The 17,977-nt window shown below is 48.1% G+C and overlaps 1 pseudogene; it reads left to right on the top strand.

Moving 5' to 3' along the window:
• LOC114618086 overlaps nt 1-17,977 on the top strand; it is a 105,238-nt pseudogene that overhangs the window by 3,057 nt on the left and 84,204 nt on the right.

The raw sequence follows: 17,977 nt of genomic DNA, 5'->3' as shown, positions 1-17,977 counted from the left end.
GTTGGTAACTCCAATACAGGGGATCTGCTGCCACAGGCACCACCCATGCACTTGGTGCATACAGGTAAAATACTAATAAATGAATAAAATGTTAAAATTTATAATTTCCCATTCTTGAGTTGTTTAATTATCACAAATGTCCCCAAGGAAATGTCAAGTTTGGGTGCTGAAAAATGTCTTTGTTATCTTTATATGTAAATACTGAGTGCTTTCCCCCTACCCCCAGGTAGTAGAAAGGGTTCCAGGCTGGTGTGGCTAGTGTGGAGTAAAGAAAAGCTTTAGAAAGGGACCAGGGAACGAAGGGACTTTAGATTGTGGTGAGACACAGGGGATCTGTTGCTGAGCAGAGGGACAGGAGTCAGCTCTTCTGGAACAAGTGCGGAGGAAGACTAACACCACTATAGCTGTACCACCGTAGCATCTCTCCAGGCAAGAGGCAGTGCTGATAGTTCAGGGTTTGCTTGCATGATACCTAGAGCTGTAAGTAGCCTCATGGGATACATCCCAACTTCTACTTAAAGCAACTAGGTTTGTGAGTACTGGGCTTGCTTAGCAAGGCACCATGGAGAAGGGTGCAATCAGGAAGTTGCTCTGGGTGTTTCACTAACTCTGACAGCGTTTCTACATTTCCCTCTAGAATGTTTTGTATGGTGTCCCTGGTCCAGCTGTGATGTGCACAAACACAAGGTGTCTGGGTGAAGATCAGTTACTCTTAGACAAAGGACCTCTGCCAAGAATGGAGGTGCAGGAATAACTTTAACTTTCCTTGGTCTTGCTCTTGGTCCCACTCTCACTCTACCTGGTAGTTTTTTGTTGTATTTCAGAGCAAAGATGTGAAGTCACTCTTGTTCTACCTCCGCTCCCAGAAGGCCCCTGTCCCTTTAGTGCTGAACCACATGCACGCGCACACACACACACACACACACACACACACACACAGAGAGAGAGAGAGAGAGAGAGAGAGAGAGAGAGAGAGAGAGAGAGAGAGAGAGAGAGAGTGTGTATGTGTGTGTCTTTGGGTTCTTTTTTTCCAAAAGTCCTCTGAGTTCTAACCTGTCGGCAGGTATGCTACAACAAACCACAGTAGCAAAGCCTTGGGACTCTTCCCAGGCTTCTCCTCTAATGTCTCTGTGGATAAGGAACAGAAACTGTCCAAGTGCAGAGATGAAGATGGTTGGTAAGTAAGGTACTCATACAAATATGTCAGAGAAAATTTTAACTTTAAGGAAAAGTCTTCTACCATTCTGTGAGATTGCTTGGGATATAACTTTTCATGGCATTTGAATGCATTTAAAAGAAGTAAAAATCCATTATTTGATGATGATAGCCCCTTTAGATAGGAAAGTGGAAGTTTCTAATATTCTGAAGGTGTATCTAACACTGATTTTTGGGCTTTGACTTTGATGCTGAAGAAAATGGAAAGTAAATGTAGAAAATTTCTATCTCAAAATCTCCAAGTTGAAAGTGTCCTGCCTTTTCCTTGTGCTGGCACAGACAGAAAGCACTAATACAGAGCCCACACCCACACCTGACTGGGGTACTCAGACAGGCCATCTGTGGCCATAAGTACTAATCCCAGTCTCAGATCTGGAGCCTACCTGAGACTCTTGGAGCTGAGCTAAGCCCTTTGTCACCTGCCCAGACTCCTTCATTTCATACATAAGGACCTGATGGTCCAAGAGGGAAGGGAGCTATCCAAAGAGTTATGAGTGACAGTTCTGGAAGTGCAGAGCCAAGAGGAAGCAGAGGGGTGCGATGGTGGGACTAGGCAAGTCAGCCAGAAGTCCTGAAAGAGCACAGAGGGAATTCTCATGAGAGTAGAACCCTGAACATGGAGCCCATTGCTGAGCAAGCCACAGGCTGTGTGCCCCAACCCAGGTCTCTTCATTTGGTCAGTGGGGTGGTTCTGAGACACCCCACAGGGCTCCTGAAAGGAACAGAGAGTGTTGTGTAAACCATTAAGTCCTATATACTGTCCCAAGTCCCAGGACGAGGGTGACTTCAGGGACAATGAGCATTTGTAACCCTATGCTCTGATAGTGTGGCCTTTGAGGGAGGAAGGTGGGTCCTCCTAGCTCACAGACCATAGAGGCTGATTTCACTCACCTACCCAAGCACTCCCAGCTCAGAGAGGGTAGAAAAGGGGTGAGGAGTCTAAGTCACACACCCAAGGGCACAGCAGACACACAAGGAAACATGGGTAGGGGAAGCAAAATCCAACCCTCAGGAAACATACAGTCACAGTCTTATGGCCTCCAATTTAAACAATGTTTTGCCCTGGTAGTAGGAGCTCAACCCAGCTTCTAAACATGGGGCCAATGTCCTGGAGGGGGCTCTCATGGTGACCACGTGATGCAACCCACCTGCCACAGCTGCCTTGGTCATCTATTGCATGATAAATCCCTCAAGTTCTCTGGGCTTAGAACAGCTTAATTATGTGTCTAGTTCTGTGGGCCTGAGGTTCACAGATGGTGCACAGCAGAGATGATGTGGTTCTGTGCCACAGTGTCTAGGGCTTGGGTTGGAAAACTCAGGCAGACAGAAAGTCTAGGTGAGTGTGCTCCTCAGGGACTGTGGGCCACCATGCCTCCATCATGGCCTCTTGAGCTTCCTCTAGACTCGGCAGCCTGGGAGGGGACACTTCCTACTCAAACAAGAGCTTCAAGAGCAAATGTCCTCGTAACATGATGGAAGCTGGGAAACGGCATTAGGGTTAGGGTTAGAGTCTCTCTTGCCACACTCACTGGATACAGAAGGCACAGATCTACTCACATTCAAAAGAAGGTAACAGGAACCTAACTTCTCTGTGGGAGAACTGTCCAAGGATGTGCATCCATGCAAAAGCTGAACTATCAGCCCGGCAGAGAGGGCAGGGACCCACCCTTCATAGACTGCTCAGAAAGGCCAATGGAAGGCATGGCACGGTTAGCTAGGGTAACCCAAGACCCGGCCAGACCTCTGCTGCTTGTGGCCCTGGCCTCTTTTAGCCCATCCTTGGCTCCTGTATCTTTCCCTAGACTGATCAGGAAATTAAACCTGGCACTCCCAAAAGCAGAGTCAGATCCCATCTGATGTGACCCTGTGATGACATTGGGAGCCACATGACATTGGGAGCTTGGGATTCTACATCTTCATGGTAATCCCATTGCTTCCCTCCCAAGGCTCTGGAGAGGCCCAGTGGAGACAACACACGTGAGACCTGGACACACCAGTTTCTTTCTTGGGGGTGAGGTGGGGCAGGGCACCCTAGTCACCGGACTGTTTGAGGACTGATTCACCAGGTCCTTGCTGCAGGGGCATGTCTGCACTTGACACTGTGGCAAGCACCTCTCAGGCATGTAGACTCAGCTCCAATTATAGCTCTCCAGACACATCTGCTTGGGAATTGACAGGGACCCCTCATAGTATCCACAGACAAGGACCTGGCTAAAGGCCCTCCATCCACAAGGCCCTGATCCAAAACAGGCCATAAGGTCACATAGATTTGTGCCTCCCTGGATTGCCCAAGCAGATTGATGATTCTTCAGACCTGCCATTTGCATGTGTCCAAGCATGTCACTAGGAAGTTACTGCAGACCAGTGTTTCCAAGGAGCAGGGATGGAAAATGGATCTATTTTACCTATCTGTAAAATGGGAATACTCACATTCTCCCTGGCATCCTTCTACCCCTGTGCTCACCCAAGGCCACTACCACAGCCACGAGATTCTGATCTCTACTTGCAAGGCTTCAGTGACAGGAAGCTTAATACTTACAGGCAGCCTGCTCATCTCTAAGCAGCACAGGTAATTATAAGAATTCAAGCCAGGCAGTGATGGCACACACCTTTAAGCTCTTGGGAGGCAGAGACAGGCAGATCTCTGTGAGTTTGAGACCAGTCTGGTCTACAGAGCAAGTTCTAGGACAGCCAGGGCTGCACAGAGAAACCTTGTCTTAGAAAAAATAAAAAACAAACAACGAAAAACCAAACCAAAAACCACCACCACCAAAAGAACTCTACAATCTATCTGCCTTTCCCTTCTAACACACATCCCCAGGCCTACCAAGGAAAGGCAACCAGGAGGAAAGGACAGGGCCTGGACTCTGAGGTCAGGAGGAATTGACCACACTGTAGTCTTGGCTCTGCCTCTTGAGGGCTTACAGGCTTTGAGTTATCAAGCCTTGGTTGTTCTATCTGTAAAATGAAAATAATGGCAGCTGGCTGAGGGCAGGTTGAAGAAATGACACTCCACCACTTGCATGAAAACATCTGGGACAAATTCACCAATTTTCCATCTCTGCTTGGACACATGGCTGGTCTGAAAAATTACCAATTGGCCTGGCCAATCTGGGGAGGCACAAATCCATGTCCCCTGACACATGATTGGTACATCTAGGAAAGCTGGGGGTAGAGGGCTTTTCCATTTCAATTTCTAGGTACAAATCATCATGTACTAGATAAAAACAAACATGTGGGTGCATGGGTGGATGAATGGATGATGGATAGATGGGTAGGTGGATGTGTGGATGGATGATTGAATGGGTGGGTGGGTGGCTGTATGGGTAAATTGAATGAATGAATGAATGAATGAATGAATGAATGAACAAATGAATGGGTAGGTGGGTATATGGATGAGTGAGTGAATGGAAGAGCAGGTATATGGATAGATGAGTGGGTGGATAGATGTGTGGGTAAGCAAATGGATGGGTATGTGGATGGATGGATGGATGGATGGATGGATGGGTGGGTGGGTGGATGGTTGGTTGTAGAAGAGTAGGTTGCTGGAATAGCTTCAGTAGGTCCCACCCCATTGGGAATACCCACCTCTTTATTATGGATGGATGGATGGATGGATGGATGGATGGATGGATGGACAGGTGAATGATTGTAGGTGGGTAGGTTGCTGGTAAGATCATCAAGTGAATAGCTTTAGTAGGTTTCTGCATCCCATTGGGAACACCCTCCCTTTACCACCTTGGATTCTCCTGGGGGAAAATTCCATTTTTTTCTTGAGAACAGGGCAGAGTGGCAGTGTAGAAACTACTCAACACAGAAAGAAGGTTTATGAGGAAGGGTTGGCAGATTCTAGCAGATTCTGACTCTGGGATGGGGTAGGCCTAAAACTAGGTTTCTAGCCAGATCCAGTTACAACTCAGCTGTCTTGGTGCTCCACTAGCCACCCATGGATCCCTGTGGAAGAGTTGGCTTCAAACAGCCACTGAACAACAATCCTGTGGCCAAGATTTGGTGCCCTAGCTTGGGAAAGGGCAACAGGAGAGTAAGAAAGCATTCTTCCACCCCTGGGTGGCATAAGGGCATGATACTTGCCCATTCTCACCGCAGTTAATCTGCCAGCCACCTCCAGACACACTCTTTGTCAAATAAAGACCTGGAGCTGCTTGGTTGCATGGAAGCAGAACCCCAGTCTGGAAGGTGCCACTTCACTGCAAGAATGCTAAATAGCTATGCAGTAACCTTAGTAAGTAGGAAAAGGTGTTCAGAGGAGCTGGCAGGCCATTAGCCCATGATAGGCCTTGCATCACAAAGAACCCCTAGAAAGAGACCCAGGCTTCCAAGAACATCCACATATGCATACATATATAAGCACATGTAGAAGAACCCAACACCTCTCCCCAGAACCTCAATGAAGGTAACAGAGCCTCACGTCAAGGTTCAGCTTGGTCACTAACTTGCCACATGCTTTCAATCCATTTGTTCTCTCTCTGGGTTTTGGTTTCTCTACCTATAAAATGGACTTCTGGAAGGAATTGATCTCATGAGTTATGGTAGCTTCATATTTTCCATTCTTTCACCTAACTGATCTATGCCAAACAATTCCTGTGACCCAGGACTAAGCCATGGCAGTGTACAAGGAGAAGAACTAAATTTGGGCCTCGTGGAGCTGGCCCCATTTCTGCTCCCTGGCACTTTGACCTTTGCACATGTTGCTGTCCATACCTACACACAATCATAGGACTGGGGTTACTATCCATCATTCTTGTTTTACATAGGAGGAAACTGAGGCACTGCGGAGATGGGAAAGCTGGGGACAGGCCTCAGTCATTGCTCAGCTGAGAATCCATCGACCAAGCTCTTGTCCTCTAGCTCTCTGGTGGGCTGGGAACTCTACCTTCTTTGGTGGTTTGAATAAAAATATTTTCCATAAGTTCATGGGGGGGCACTGTTAGGAGATATGGCTTCGTTGGAGAAGGTGTGGCTTCGTTGGAGGAAGTGTGTCACTAGGGGGTGAGCTCTGAGGTCTCCAAAGCTCAAAACCAGGCCTAGTAGCTCACAGTTCACTCCTGCTGCCTACGGATCAAGGTGTAGAACTTTCAGCTCCTTCTCCAGTACCACATATACCTGCATGCCACCACACTTCTTGCCATGACAATAATGGACTAAACCTCTGAGACTGTAAGCCAGCCCCAATTAAAGGTTTTCTGCATAAGAGTTGTGATCATGGTGTCTCTTTACATCAATAGAAACCCTAACTAAGACACCTTCCAAAGAACCCTCTCACAACCCTCCAAACTCCACACACATCAAGATCTTGAAAAGACCCCAGGCCATGGAGAAGAATCTTTTCTTGGGGTCCTACCCACATATAGAGGATCTAGGCTGGACAGGGCTTCTACCACCTTTCCCCAAGACAAGCTGCCCAGTATCCCCTCATTAGTGAGTACCTGTGTCATGGGTGTTACAGGAATGCTGGGAAGTCCTTCATAGATGCTCAGTCTCCACCTGCTCTGTCTGTCACTCACTGCAAGTGCCCACACATGACCCATGAGGCAGAGGCAGCCAGGCATCAAGAAAGGAGATGAGGATGGCCTCTGTGAGCTAAGTCACAGTTCAACAATCCTGAACCCAGAGTTACATGATTTCAAGTCCCAACACACAAGGACACTTTGGGTCCACAACCCCATTTTTAGCTGTATGTGGTTAGACTGTGAGCTTATAAGGACTCAGAACTCCAAAGATCTCACTTAGCTTCAGCTGGAATCTGCTTCTCCCCATCTGAAGAAGTACTGAGAAAATATCCTCTGTCTTTTCTGCCCACCCAGTCATGGTCACCCTGCCCTTACCCCAGCTGTCTCAGCACCAGGAGCTGTGCATTCTCCTCACATCTGCAAGGATAGGTTGCCAGTGTAAAGAACCCAAGTCTTGCTTTGGGCTTTTTGTGAGCTTCCTACAGCATTTGTCAGATGGAGGTGCTGTGGGACACCTAAGAGATCCTGCAAGTGCCTTAGGCACTGCTAAGACATTGGGTCTCTATGGGTCTGTAAAGACAGAGGGCCAATGTTTCTCTTACACCTTTTCCTTTGCAACCTATGAAAGGCTTTTAGAGCTTTGGTGACAAGTGATGTCAAGCTAGAACACACAGGCAGGGGAGAGAAGTCAGCTGTCTTAGCTTCTGGGAATCACAAAAGAGAAGGGCAACTGTAGAGTTGTGCTCTGGGAGCTGCTGTTTGGAGGAAGTGACCCAGCCTCAACTGCTGATTGGATGAAGAGTGGAGCCTGGCCAACAGACAACTAACGGAGAGTCAGACAGTGGTCTGGGAGACCTGAAGGGGAACATTAAGTGACCCTGAAATTGATCAGGCAGCGTGAGAAGATGTGTCAGAATGTGCCTGGGAGTTTGGAGTTGAGATAAGTCTCAAGGGCCAGGCATCAGGCACCACTGAAACCAAACCCCAGCAATGGCTGCCTTTACCAGCTCCTCAGCTGGGTAACATGCCTTCAGATGTTTCATGGTAAACTACAGGACATCTATACCAGATAAAGCCTGCTGTCTGAGAGAAGAAAGGGAGAACCACAGTGCTTGTAGAGTCATTGGGCCCCAGGCAAGGACATGAAGTCTCAGAGTTCAGGGATAGTTCTTAAGGAAGCTGGAAGAGCAAGCAGAAGCAGTATACTCCTGGAGAGAGGTCAGTGTCAATTAAAGCATCCAGCCTCGATAAGGAAGAAGAGGAAGAGGCAGATAGGAGGAAGCTCTTGGGGTGTAGAGGTCTTCCAATGTGTTCCTCTGTACCTCAGTCTCAGGGGAAACACTGTGTTCCTCCCAACCAGCATCCACATTCTCTGAAGGGAGGCCAGTGTTGTCATTCCAGAGTCTGGACAGAAGAACCCAGAAAGCTCTACATGTAAGAGAGTCCCTGTCCCTAGGCAGGCACAGGCCTGGTGCTGGCGTCCTGGCCTATCTTGGCTGTTGAAATCAACTGGGAAAGGGGATGCAGAGGAGAAAGCCTGGGACCTAGGCAAACCGACAGCTGAAGAATCAGCAAGACCCAGGCCAGGAGTCAAGCCTGACTGTGCTGGCCGCTATCCAGACAATTGAGACTAGCTTGCAGTCCAGGCTGAGGCTGGGCTCTCATGTGAGTCTGGCCACTCAGAGCCAATTGTCAGGGTTTGGGGCCTGCTGCTCTCCCCTGACCTCAGGGTGGATTCCTACTGGAACCTGCATGCATGTGGGAGCCATCTTGGCTGTACTGCCCAAGGGACACATCTCCAAGGTCCCACCTTGTTGTGCTCCCTGGACATCCTCAGGCAAGTCAGTGGCCATTTGCCTCTGACTTCAGTGCCCTGGGATGTGGGCCATGACAAGGTTCCTGCTTCTCCAGTGCCATACTGATACATGTACTCTCATGTGTAGGTTTATACACACCCTGCACCAGTACAGCACTCCATGCAAGAGGGTGCCCTGCCACAGAAAAGCTGGCAAGACAGTGAGGCAACAGCTCCACAGCGAGGTCCCTAACAAAGGCGGGGCGTTGGCAGGCAGCAGAAGAGGGGCGGGCTGAGATGAGCCTAACAGGCTACCAGCAGCCTCAGCATCTGCTTTTTCTCACCTCTAAAGGGAATCGATTTGTCTCTGACTGATTTCCCTGACGTCTAGTTTTCTTCTCCACCCGGCTTGTCAACCTAGCCACTATGCACAGGGTGGAGGAGGCCCTGAGCTGTTAGCCTCCCTGCCCGCCTGCCTGCCTGCCTGCCTGCTCCCACCTCTCTATGCACCCACATGCTCCAGGCACACTGATCTCATACTCATAGCCACAAAAAAAGCCCACACCCCATAGACAGCCTACCCACCACAGACACAAACCCCACAAGCTATGCACATCACACACTCACACACAATCTGCCCACAACATAGGCATCCCACATAATACACATAACATGCACACACACAGAGATAACCTGCCCACAACACATTTACAACCCACCCAGGCAACTGGACCATAACACACCCACAACATACACACCCCACACAATACATACATACTCCATACATATTATACACACAACCCACCCATAGCATGCTCAAAACATTCATACTCCACACTTACACACATGCATTCCCAACCTGCCTATAACAAGCCCACAGAATGCACACTTCATACAACATGCACACCACAAACCCACACATCCCACAATATATATGTAATACATGTGTTATATGTTATCATACTCCTATCCATAGACAACCTGCCCACAGCATGTATACAATTCACAGACTCTCCCTTCCAAATGATGTCTCCTCCACAGACATGTACCCTGCACAATGTAGGCGTACCTCTCACCTGTATTTGACAGACCCACATACCTACTAGATACATAGACCACACAAATTTCCACTTACAGGTAATACGTCCACCCCCCCACACACACATACACACTCCCTATATGTCAATCCACAGACAACCTGGCCATAAACATGCACATACTATACACACCTCACAACACGAAGACAACCAGCCCACATTACATACGCAACACACACAACACACTTCCTAATCTGGCAGACAGAAACATACCCATGCACGCCAACATGCAAAATGGACACACCACACACACTGTACACACAGATGGACAAGCACAGCCTCCACATTTTCCCTAGGGACCACAGGCGTATCACCCATCCCACACATACATCACACTAATGATGCCAGAAGAAGCCACCCTTTGCACACGTATTACCTTGCCTCTCTGACACAAGTACTCCTATACCCCATACATATACACACATAACCCACCCATAGCATGCTCAAAACACTCACACTTCACACACATACATATACATTCACAATCTGCCCATAACAAGCCAACAGTCTGCACATTCCATACAACATGCACACCATTAACTGAGCTGATTTCCGTGTTTACACAGACATCTACAGAAGACACACACACATACACACACACACACAACAAGCCTCTCCAGCTCTCCTGCCCCCATCTGACTCCCAACCCTCAGGTTGCTGACTGCCACGATGCCACACATGCAGACACACATGCATACACACTTCCCCACCATATGCACATTCCTTCCATTCCCAAAGACCTTGGCCGCACATCTCTTGCCCATGACTGAGTCTGTGGGTTCTCCAGGGCCTCAGTGTGTGATGTCCTCTCTTGGACTGCCCACCCTTCTTGTTATGAAAACCTGTACAGAGGGGGAGCAAAACTACCAGAGCCCCACTGTGTACCTCAGGTTCCAAGAGCCTAGGAGAAAGCTCCTAGATATAAACAGAAGATGTAGCCATAGTCAAGCTGGGCACAGTCAAGCTACCTCCTGGGTAGCTTGCTACAACCCAGCCTGGGTGAAGTGTTGAATTCTAGCAGGGTTCAAGTGACTTGGAGCAGGAATGAAGAATTTCAAACACCCAGCACCACATGAGACAGGACTTCCTGCCACAGGTACCTGGTCAGAGCTTCCAGGTAATTCTCTGAATAGCTGGTCAATAGCAATAACAGCAGCAAAGAGAACACCACATGCTGACTCTCAGTCCACAAAGCATGACCGTGACAACCATGGAGTAGGGCCTGAGATGCCTAAGCTTGGTGGTTCTCTCAAGAATGAGGAGGTGGAAGTGCCGACTGCAGACAGATGTATGGTCAGTGTGTCAGATCAAACCAGCCAACTTCAGCAGACAGCAGGCCTATCTGCCCTTGGAAACCTCCTAAGCCCATCCTCTCTGTACCATACCCATCTCAGGAATCACATACCCTCAGCTTGGACCAGTGTGGTGTTGATGTCTGCACATGTGCACAGAGTATGGGTTGACTGTTAAAGCATAGAACCGGGTGCTCAGGCGGGTGGGTGGAACATCTTCACAGGTGTGTGGCCCTCCGTGGGGATGTGACCAGCCAAAGGCAGCCAGATGGAGTTGTGACTTGCATGCATAAGAAGGTATAGGCAGGATGGGGCTTGTGTCCCCCAAGATGTACACACTGGGGTACGTGTGGAATTCCTCTCAGAAATTATGAGGTGCAGATCCAGACAAAGAAGCAGGCTTCCCTCTTGAGCTCATGTCCTTTTCCCCTCCCCCACCCCTCCCTGGACTTCATCTGGCCAGGCAGCCCTGCTCTCGGCTCAGGCAGCAGATAATTGATTAATAGGACTGGTTCTTGGCTCTTTGAGGTCTGGTTGTAGATAAGAGGAGACGGGACCACCAGCACTGAGGGATGCCCTGGATTCCAGGACTGAGCTCTGAAGTCACAGGTCATAGGTGAGCCTATTCCAATCCTTCACCGTCCTCCTTCTCATGCCAGAGGTACACACACCCTCCAGACAACAAGTACAAGGCAGATGCTCCATTGCGACCCTGGAGTGCAGGAGTAAGGCTCATCCTCACAATGGATTGAGGCTCACCTCCAGCTGGAAGAGAGATAACCTTCACGTCCCCATGAAGACTATACAGAGCCATGTTCATGAGTGCATGGACTCCCAGGGGAGTGTCCACACATTCTTACTTGTCTCCACATGGCCCTTCTTTGCTACCTAGGTAAACTAAGGTTAGTTCCCAGAGCCCCCAAAACCACTAGGTATAGATCCTGCCTCTGTGACCTTCAATGACTCCTCTAAACCAGCAAGCAGATGGGGAGACCGCAACACCAACCCCAAAGGTCTAGCCTAAGGAAAACATGGCTGGGGCATGCTGGGGCCCAGGATCCTAAATGATGTCTGCGTGGGCAAGGGGTGGAAGAATGAATGTTCATAGTGTGTTCAGGAACAACCCTGATAGGAAGAGCCCTCATTCATTTTCTGCTGTGTGCCAGATACTGTATGGCTAAGCTTCAGTCAGTGACTTTCATACTACCTGTTTGTAACCTTGTGGGCAAGCCTAAAACCATTCACTCTGGGCTTCTTCCTTTGGAAGACATGAAAGTGGGTAAGTAAGATTGGATAAAGGCTCCTGCTCCTGAGAGTACAAGGAAAACACCAGGTTCATCGGTAGAGGACATCCAGATATCCATAGACTCCTTCTAGGATCAGATATTGAGTGGTTGGGGCTCCTAGGGCTGAGGAAGGAGGCTGAGCTGGAGAGGGTGATATACCCATCCCTGTCTCAGTTTGAAATGAAACATTCACTGCCCTCTGCAGATCAGGACAGGAACATGCACTGTGCTCCGAGAACACATGCTCTGGTGCCTCCACAAATGTGTGTGCCCCACAGTCCTCCTCTACTCCTTACTGATGGCCTCTGGGGGAAGAAAGAGGCTGCTTCTACCTTCAGCTGACAGAACTGTAGAGCCTTCCCACCACCCTGGCCTAACCTCAACATAGCATCCCCTGCATCCTGGCTCAGCATGGCCTACTACCAAATGCTATAGCTACCAAATCCAGGGCCCCTGAGCCAGTGAAGCTCCCTTCCAGTAGAGAACAAAGAGCACATGAACCACAGGCAAGCTGAATGTCACACAGATGATTAGCCACAGGGCTGGATGTGAGCTGGGGTCTCCTGGTGCTTGACCAGACCACACTAAAGCAGATCATGTGACCCATGCTTTCACTCAACTTTCCACCCTTCCCCTCTGTCTCCAGTATCTTCTAGGTCTGCCCCATTTTCTCTGTATCTCTTCTGTTCCCAAGCTTTCCTCTTCCTCTTCTTGTTTCTGCTTCCTTGCCCATCCTTTTATTTAAGGGCAGTACTACAATATCCTTTGGTTCTAGATAAAAGGCTTTCTCAGGCTCTACTTTCCATTTGTCCTAGACAAGCCATGCCCTCTTTGTGTAATAGGACAGAATCTCCTGAGCTCTCTGAAGGGCCACAGGCCACAGCGTATCTTGCCCTCAGTTATTCTGTGGTGTGTGTGTGTGTGTGTGTGTGTGTGTGTGCGCGTGTGTGCATATATACAGCTTTGTGTGTTATTTGTGTATGTAAATATGCTTGCAGGCACATGAACCTCTATGTGGTGTGTGCATGTGTGTGTGTGCATGTGTGTGTTGTATTAACTAGAGGTTGACATCAGGTGTCTTCTTCCCTCACTCTCCATTGTATTTTTTAAATGGAGTCTCTTTGCTGACCCTGGAGCTCACTGACTGTCTAGATTGGTAGTCAGCGAGCTCTCGGTTTCTCCTACCCCTCCCAGAACTGGGCTCATAGGTGCCATGCTGGCTTTCTGGATGCATGTTGGAAATCTGAGCTCAGACTGAGCCATCTCCTCAGACCTACCTCATTCTTTTGAAAGCACAACTCTCAAGTGCCTGCCTTCTCTCCATACTGCCTGTTATTGGAAGAAAAGAAGAGAGAGAAGAATAGAGGGGAGGAGTGGAAAGAACAGAAGGGAGAGGAGGAGAAGGGAGACATTCATCCCTCCAGAGATTGTATTGGAATGTTTTACTATGTGCTCTGGCTCGGGCAGCACCTTAGTTAATGGCATGTCAGGCTATGGCACAGATTTATAGCTGAAGGTTTACATCACAGACAGCTGCAATGAATGACAAATTAATTTAAAGTGTTACCAAAGTATATGTGCTTATGAGCTCTGGACTAATAATTTATAAATGCATGCCTTTTATAATCCTGGCCTTAAGTCTTGAAAGCAGCTAGTTAAAAAGCAGTCACATGACATAAATTATTTTTATTGATATCACAGTGTATGGTGAGGTAGTGAGAAAGGAGAGGATGGTGGCCACCAGCCCATGGCTTCTGCAGTCAGCCATCTCCCCTCCATCCCCGTCTCCTGCTTCTAAGAAAGTTGGACCTTGTACTGGCTAGTTTTGAGTGAACTTGACACAAGCTAGAGTCATCAGAGAGGAAGGAGCCTCCATCAGTTGAGGAAATGCCTCCATGCGATCCAGCTGTAAGGCATTTTCTGAATTAGCAATCAATGCAGAAGGGCCCAGACTGTTGAGGATGGTGCCATTCCTGGGCTGATGGTCCTGGGTTGTATAATAAGGTAGACTAAGCAAGCTATGAGGAGCAAGCCAGTAAGCAGCACCCCTCCACAGCCTCTGAATCAGCTCCTGCCTCCAGGTTCCTGCCCCCATTTGAGTCCTGTTCTGATTTCCTTCAGTGATGAACAGCAATGTCAATTGTAAGCTGAAGAAACCTTTTCTTCTCCAACTTGCTTTCTGGTCATTGTGTTTTGTCACAACAATACAAACACTAAGACAGACTTCATAGTCCTGGGTCTATCTTAGTACTGGGCAAGCATGTCCCCACATCCTGAAGCCCCTTTCCTAAGGTACAGTGAAATTCTCCTCTATTATGACGTCTCTCCTCCAAACAAAGAGTTATGGGAATGTCTTGCTACTTGGTAAGAAACAAAGCAAAATTGTTTTGTGTGTGTGTGCAGATAATCAGCACAGGTATTCTCACAGGAATGGGAGAGAGACTCCCTGATCCTCCATAGCTTCACCTATAGGGCCAACTTCCCAACAGGTAGACCTAACAGGGCCATTAGAACTGATAAATCATCAGTAAAGTGTGCTTTCCACTACCTTTCCTATGAGGGCAGGAGCAAGTTCAAAGTACTTTATGACACTGGGAACTGGCTGAGCTGCTCAAACAGGAGCTGCTCTTCATAAATGGGAACTGGCCCTTCCCTTTGGCAATATTGCTCCACAGCCTCTCTCCCTAAAGTCAAGCCTCACTCATGCACCCTCCACCTTCCCCTGTGGCCCTGCCTGCTGCTACCTTGTTAGGCTCATCCGTTCTCACATTAGCTAACCAGAAAGATCTCCCTAACACGTGGCAGCTTTTCCCACCAAGAGGCAGAGTCAGTTCTTGCATCCTTTGATTTGAGTTGGCCCTCAACTTGCTTTGACCTTAGACTAGGCGGGCAAGGGTACCACACAACTTCCAAGCTTGGATCTTCAGATACCTCACATTTCATTGCCCACCCCCCAGGTCAGCAGGCCTAGCCTCGTTTCCTTCCCCAACCCAAATGCCCAGCTGTCTCCTGGGCTTTGAAGGTTTCTCAGACACATGACTCTGGTAGCTCCCACCTTTGCTTATTGTCTCCACCCGCACCCCATCCTTCTTACTTGCTCTTTCTCTTAATATTGGAACTGCTGTCTATTCTATTGCCAAGTCCCAAATCTGCTGCCCTGTCTCTGTTCACTGTACCCTCCTCACATAAAGTCAGACCCAGGGGCTAGGAAGATGTCTCAGTGGATAAAGTGCTTATCTTACTAGCATGAGAACCTGAGTTTAACCCCCAGAACCCACATAAAAAATGCCAGACATGGGGACCAAAGAGATGCCTCAGTTGGTTCAGAGTGCTCCACTCTTTAAGAGAACCTGGGCTCAGTTCCCAGCACACACGTGGTGCCTCACAACTGCCTGTAGCTCTGGTTCTAGGGGATCTAATGTCCTCTTCTGTGCTCTGTGTCCACCTAATAATCACATGGTGCACGTACATACATGAAAACAAAACATTATAGAAAGATATTTTTATTTTCTTTATTGCCAGACATGGTGGCATATATTTGTAATCACAGAACCAAGGAGGGAAAGACAGGAGGATCCCTGGGGCCCATGGATCAGTTAACTTGGCCCAATTGGTGAGGCAAATGCACTCACATTCACACACATACACACACACACACACACACGCACACACACAGAGAGAGAGAGAGAGAGAGAGAGAGAGAGAGAGAGAGAGAGAGAGAGAGAGAGAGAGAGAACAATGGTGTCCCAGGGTCTTGGTATGGCACCTCTCAACTGGCCTTGATCATCTCATTGAAGCTGCTCTCTCCAAATCTGTGCAGCTTGGCCCTCCCCTTGGCCCTCCCCTTGGCCCTCCCCTCACTCCAGCCTCTACTCATGCATTCAGTTTCTCCTCCGCTGAGCAAACCTTAATTCTATTGTGTTGCAGCTTAAGTGCCTTCGGCGGTCCCAGTTGACTTCATAATACAAGTCACACTTGATGTGACTTATGGCCTCTCCACCTCTTCCCTGGGACTTCTCCAGCCTCATCTCTGACTGTTTCTCATGCTCAAGCTGAACTTGCTCCTCCACCCATGAGCCTTTGCATGACTATTCCTCCTAGAGGGACACCTTCCTCCACGGGCTAACAGATGCCATCCATGGCAGACGTTGGCTTCTTGAAGAAGCCTGTCTGTGCTTGTACTCCTTGCTGCATGACTGCCCTGCTGGCTTCCCCGATGGACCCTCACCTTTACTCTGTCTTCCACCAACACTCTCCCCTGCTCTTACTTCCTGATCCATCTATTTGCCTGAATGTTCTTTGGGGGAGTAGTTTGTCCCTTAGCAAAACCATCAACTCAGAGTGGGTGGGCAGGAACCACCTGTCCCAACCCAGCACAAGAGTGGGCACAGACTAAGAGTATTCCAAAATAACAAATGACAAGTGCCATTATCTTGGCTCTTCTGATTCCCAGCGGAGCCTGGTTCTGACCATTTATAAAGAAGTCCCTGACTTTAGCCACCATTTTTCTACTCAGCCATTTAACAGTTATCTACTGGTTCACAGAGTGCCAGACACAGGAATGACAAATGACTGAATTAACAGAATCACCTAGATATCACAAGGACAATGCTACGAAAACACACAGAGGCTTGGAGACTTTCACCAGCCATGTGCTAAGGGAAGAAGCCAGACACAGGACTGCTTGCTGGTGGGTTGCATTTCTGTGACTTTGAGAGGAAGCAGTCTAGAAGTGATGAAAAGCAGACCCAGTTTCCCAAGAGTTGAGCCTCAGGAGAGAGTCAGGAGGAAGGTGAGTTGTCTAATGGCTCAGTGGGTAAATCCACTTGCTGTATAAACATAAGGAACTGAGTTCAAATCCCTAGCACCCATGTTAAAATCTGTCATTGGTCATGCACATACTTGTAACACCAGTGATCCCCTGTCAGAGGGGATCTCTGTCTATTGGTTTATCTCTTAAATTCAATTAGAGATCCTGTCTTAAGGAAATAAGGTGAAGATGACAGAAAGCAGCAGTCAATATCATCCTGTGGTCTTCAAAGGCTCATTGGGAAATGGGCCACAGCATAGAAAAGAGTCCAATCTTGAGGATACAACCATACAAATTTCAAAAGCTGGATCACAAAGAGGGTACAGATGGAGAGAAACAGAACAGAATATCCAGAATTGCAGGGCTTGCCAAACTGCTGTAGGTGTAACAGGAAAGAGCAGGAAAAAAAAAAACTTGAAGCATTAATGACTGGGAACTTCCCAGAATTAATGTCAGGGAGGCTAAAAAGATGCTGAGTAAGATGTATTAACTCCTCTCTCTCTCTCTCTCTCTCTCTCTCTCTCTCTCTCTCTCTCCTTCCCTCCCCTCTATCCTCTCTCCATCTGTCTCTCGTCTCTCTCTCTCTCCCCACTCTGTCTCTGTCTTTCTGTATCTCTCTGTAACTTCCTCTCTCTTTCCCCTCAAACTACAGAAAACCAAAGATGAAGAAAAAATCCTGAAATAAGTAGAAGAAAAAAGAAAGGAAGGAAGAAAATCTTCATGTATGAAAACAAATATAAGGACTGAATTGTATTTCCCAGACACAATCCCTGCAAAAGAGGAGTAAGATTAAATATTTAAAGAGTTGAAAGAGAAAAAAAGTCAACTACAAATTCTGTTTCCTGCCAAGTTATCCTTCATAAGTGAATAAAAAGACAAGACTGTCTCAGATAAAACAAAAGCTGAGGAAATCTGTCTACACTTAATCTGCCTTGCAAGATATGTAAAATGAAGTTCTTAAGAAGCTGGGGAAATGGCTTGAGAAGCTGGGTTCAAATCGCCAGTACCCAC

Source organism: Grammomys surdaster, unplaced genomic scaffold (genome assembly GCF_004785775.1).
Source record: "Grammomys surdaster isolate TR1022 unplaced genomic scaffold, NIH_TR_1.0 140, whole genome shotgun sequence".
Lineage (NCBI taxonomy): Eukaryota > Metazoa > Chordata > Mammalia > Rodentia > Muridae > Grammomys > Grammomys surdaster.
This window is presented reverse-complemented; position numbering and strand designations above follow the sequence as displayed.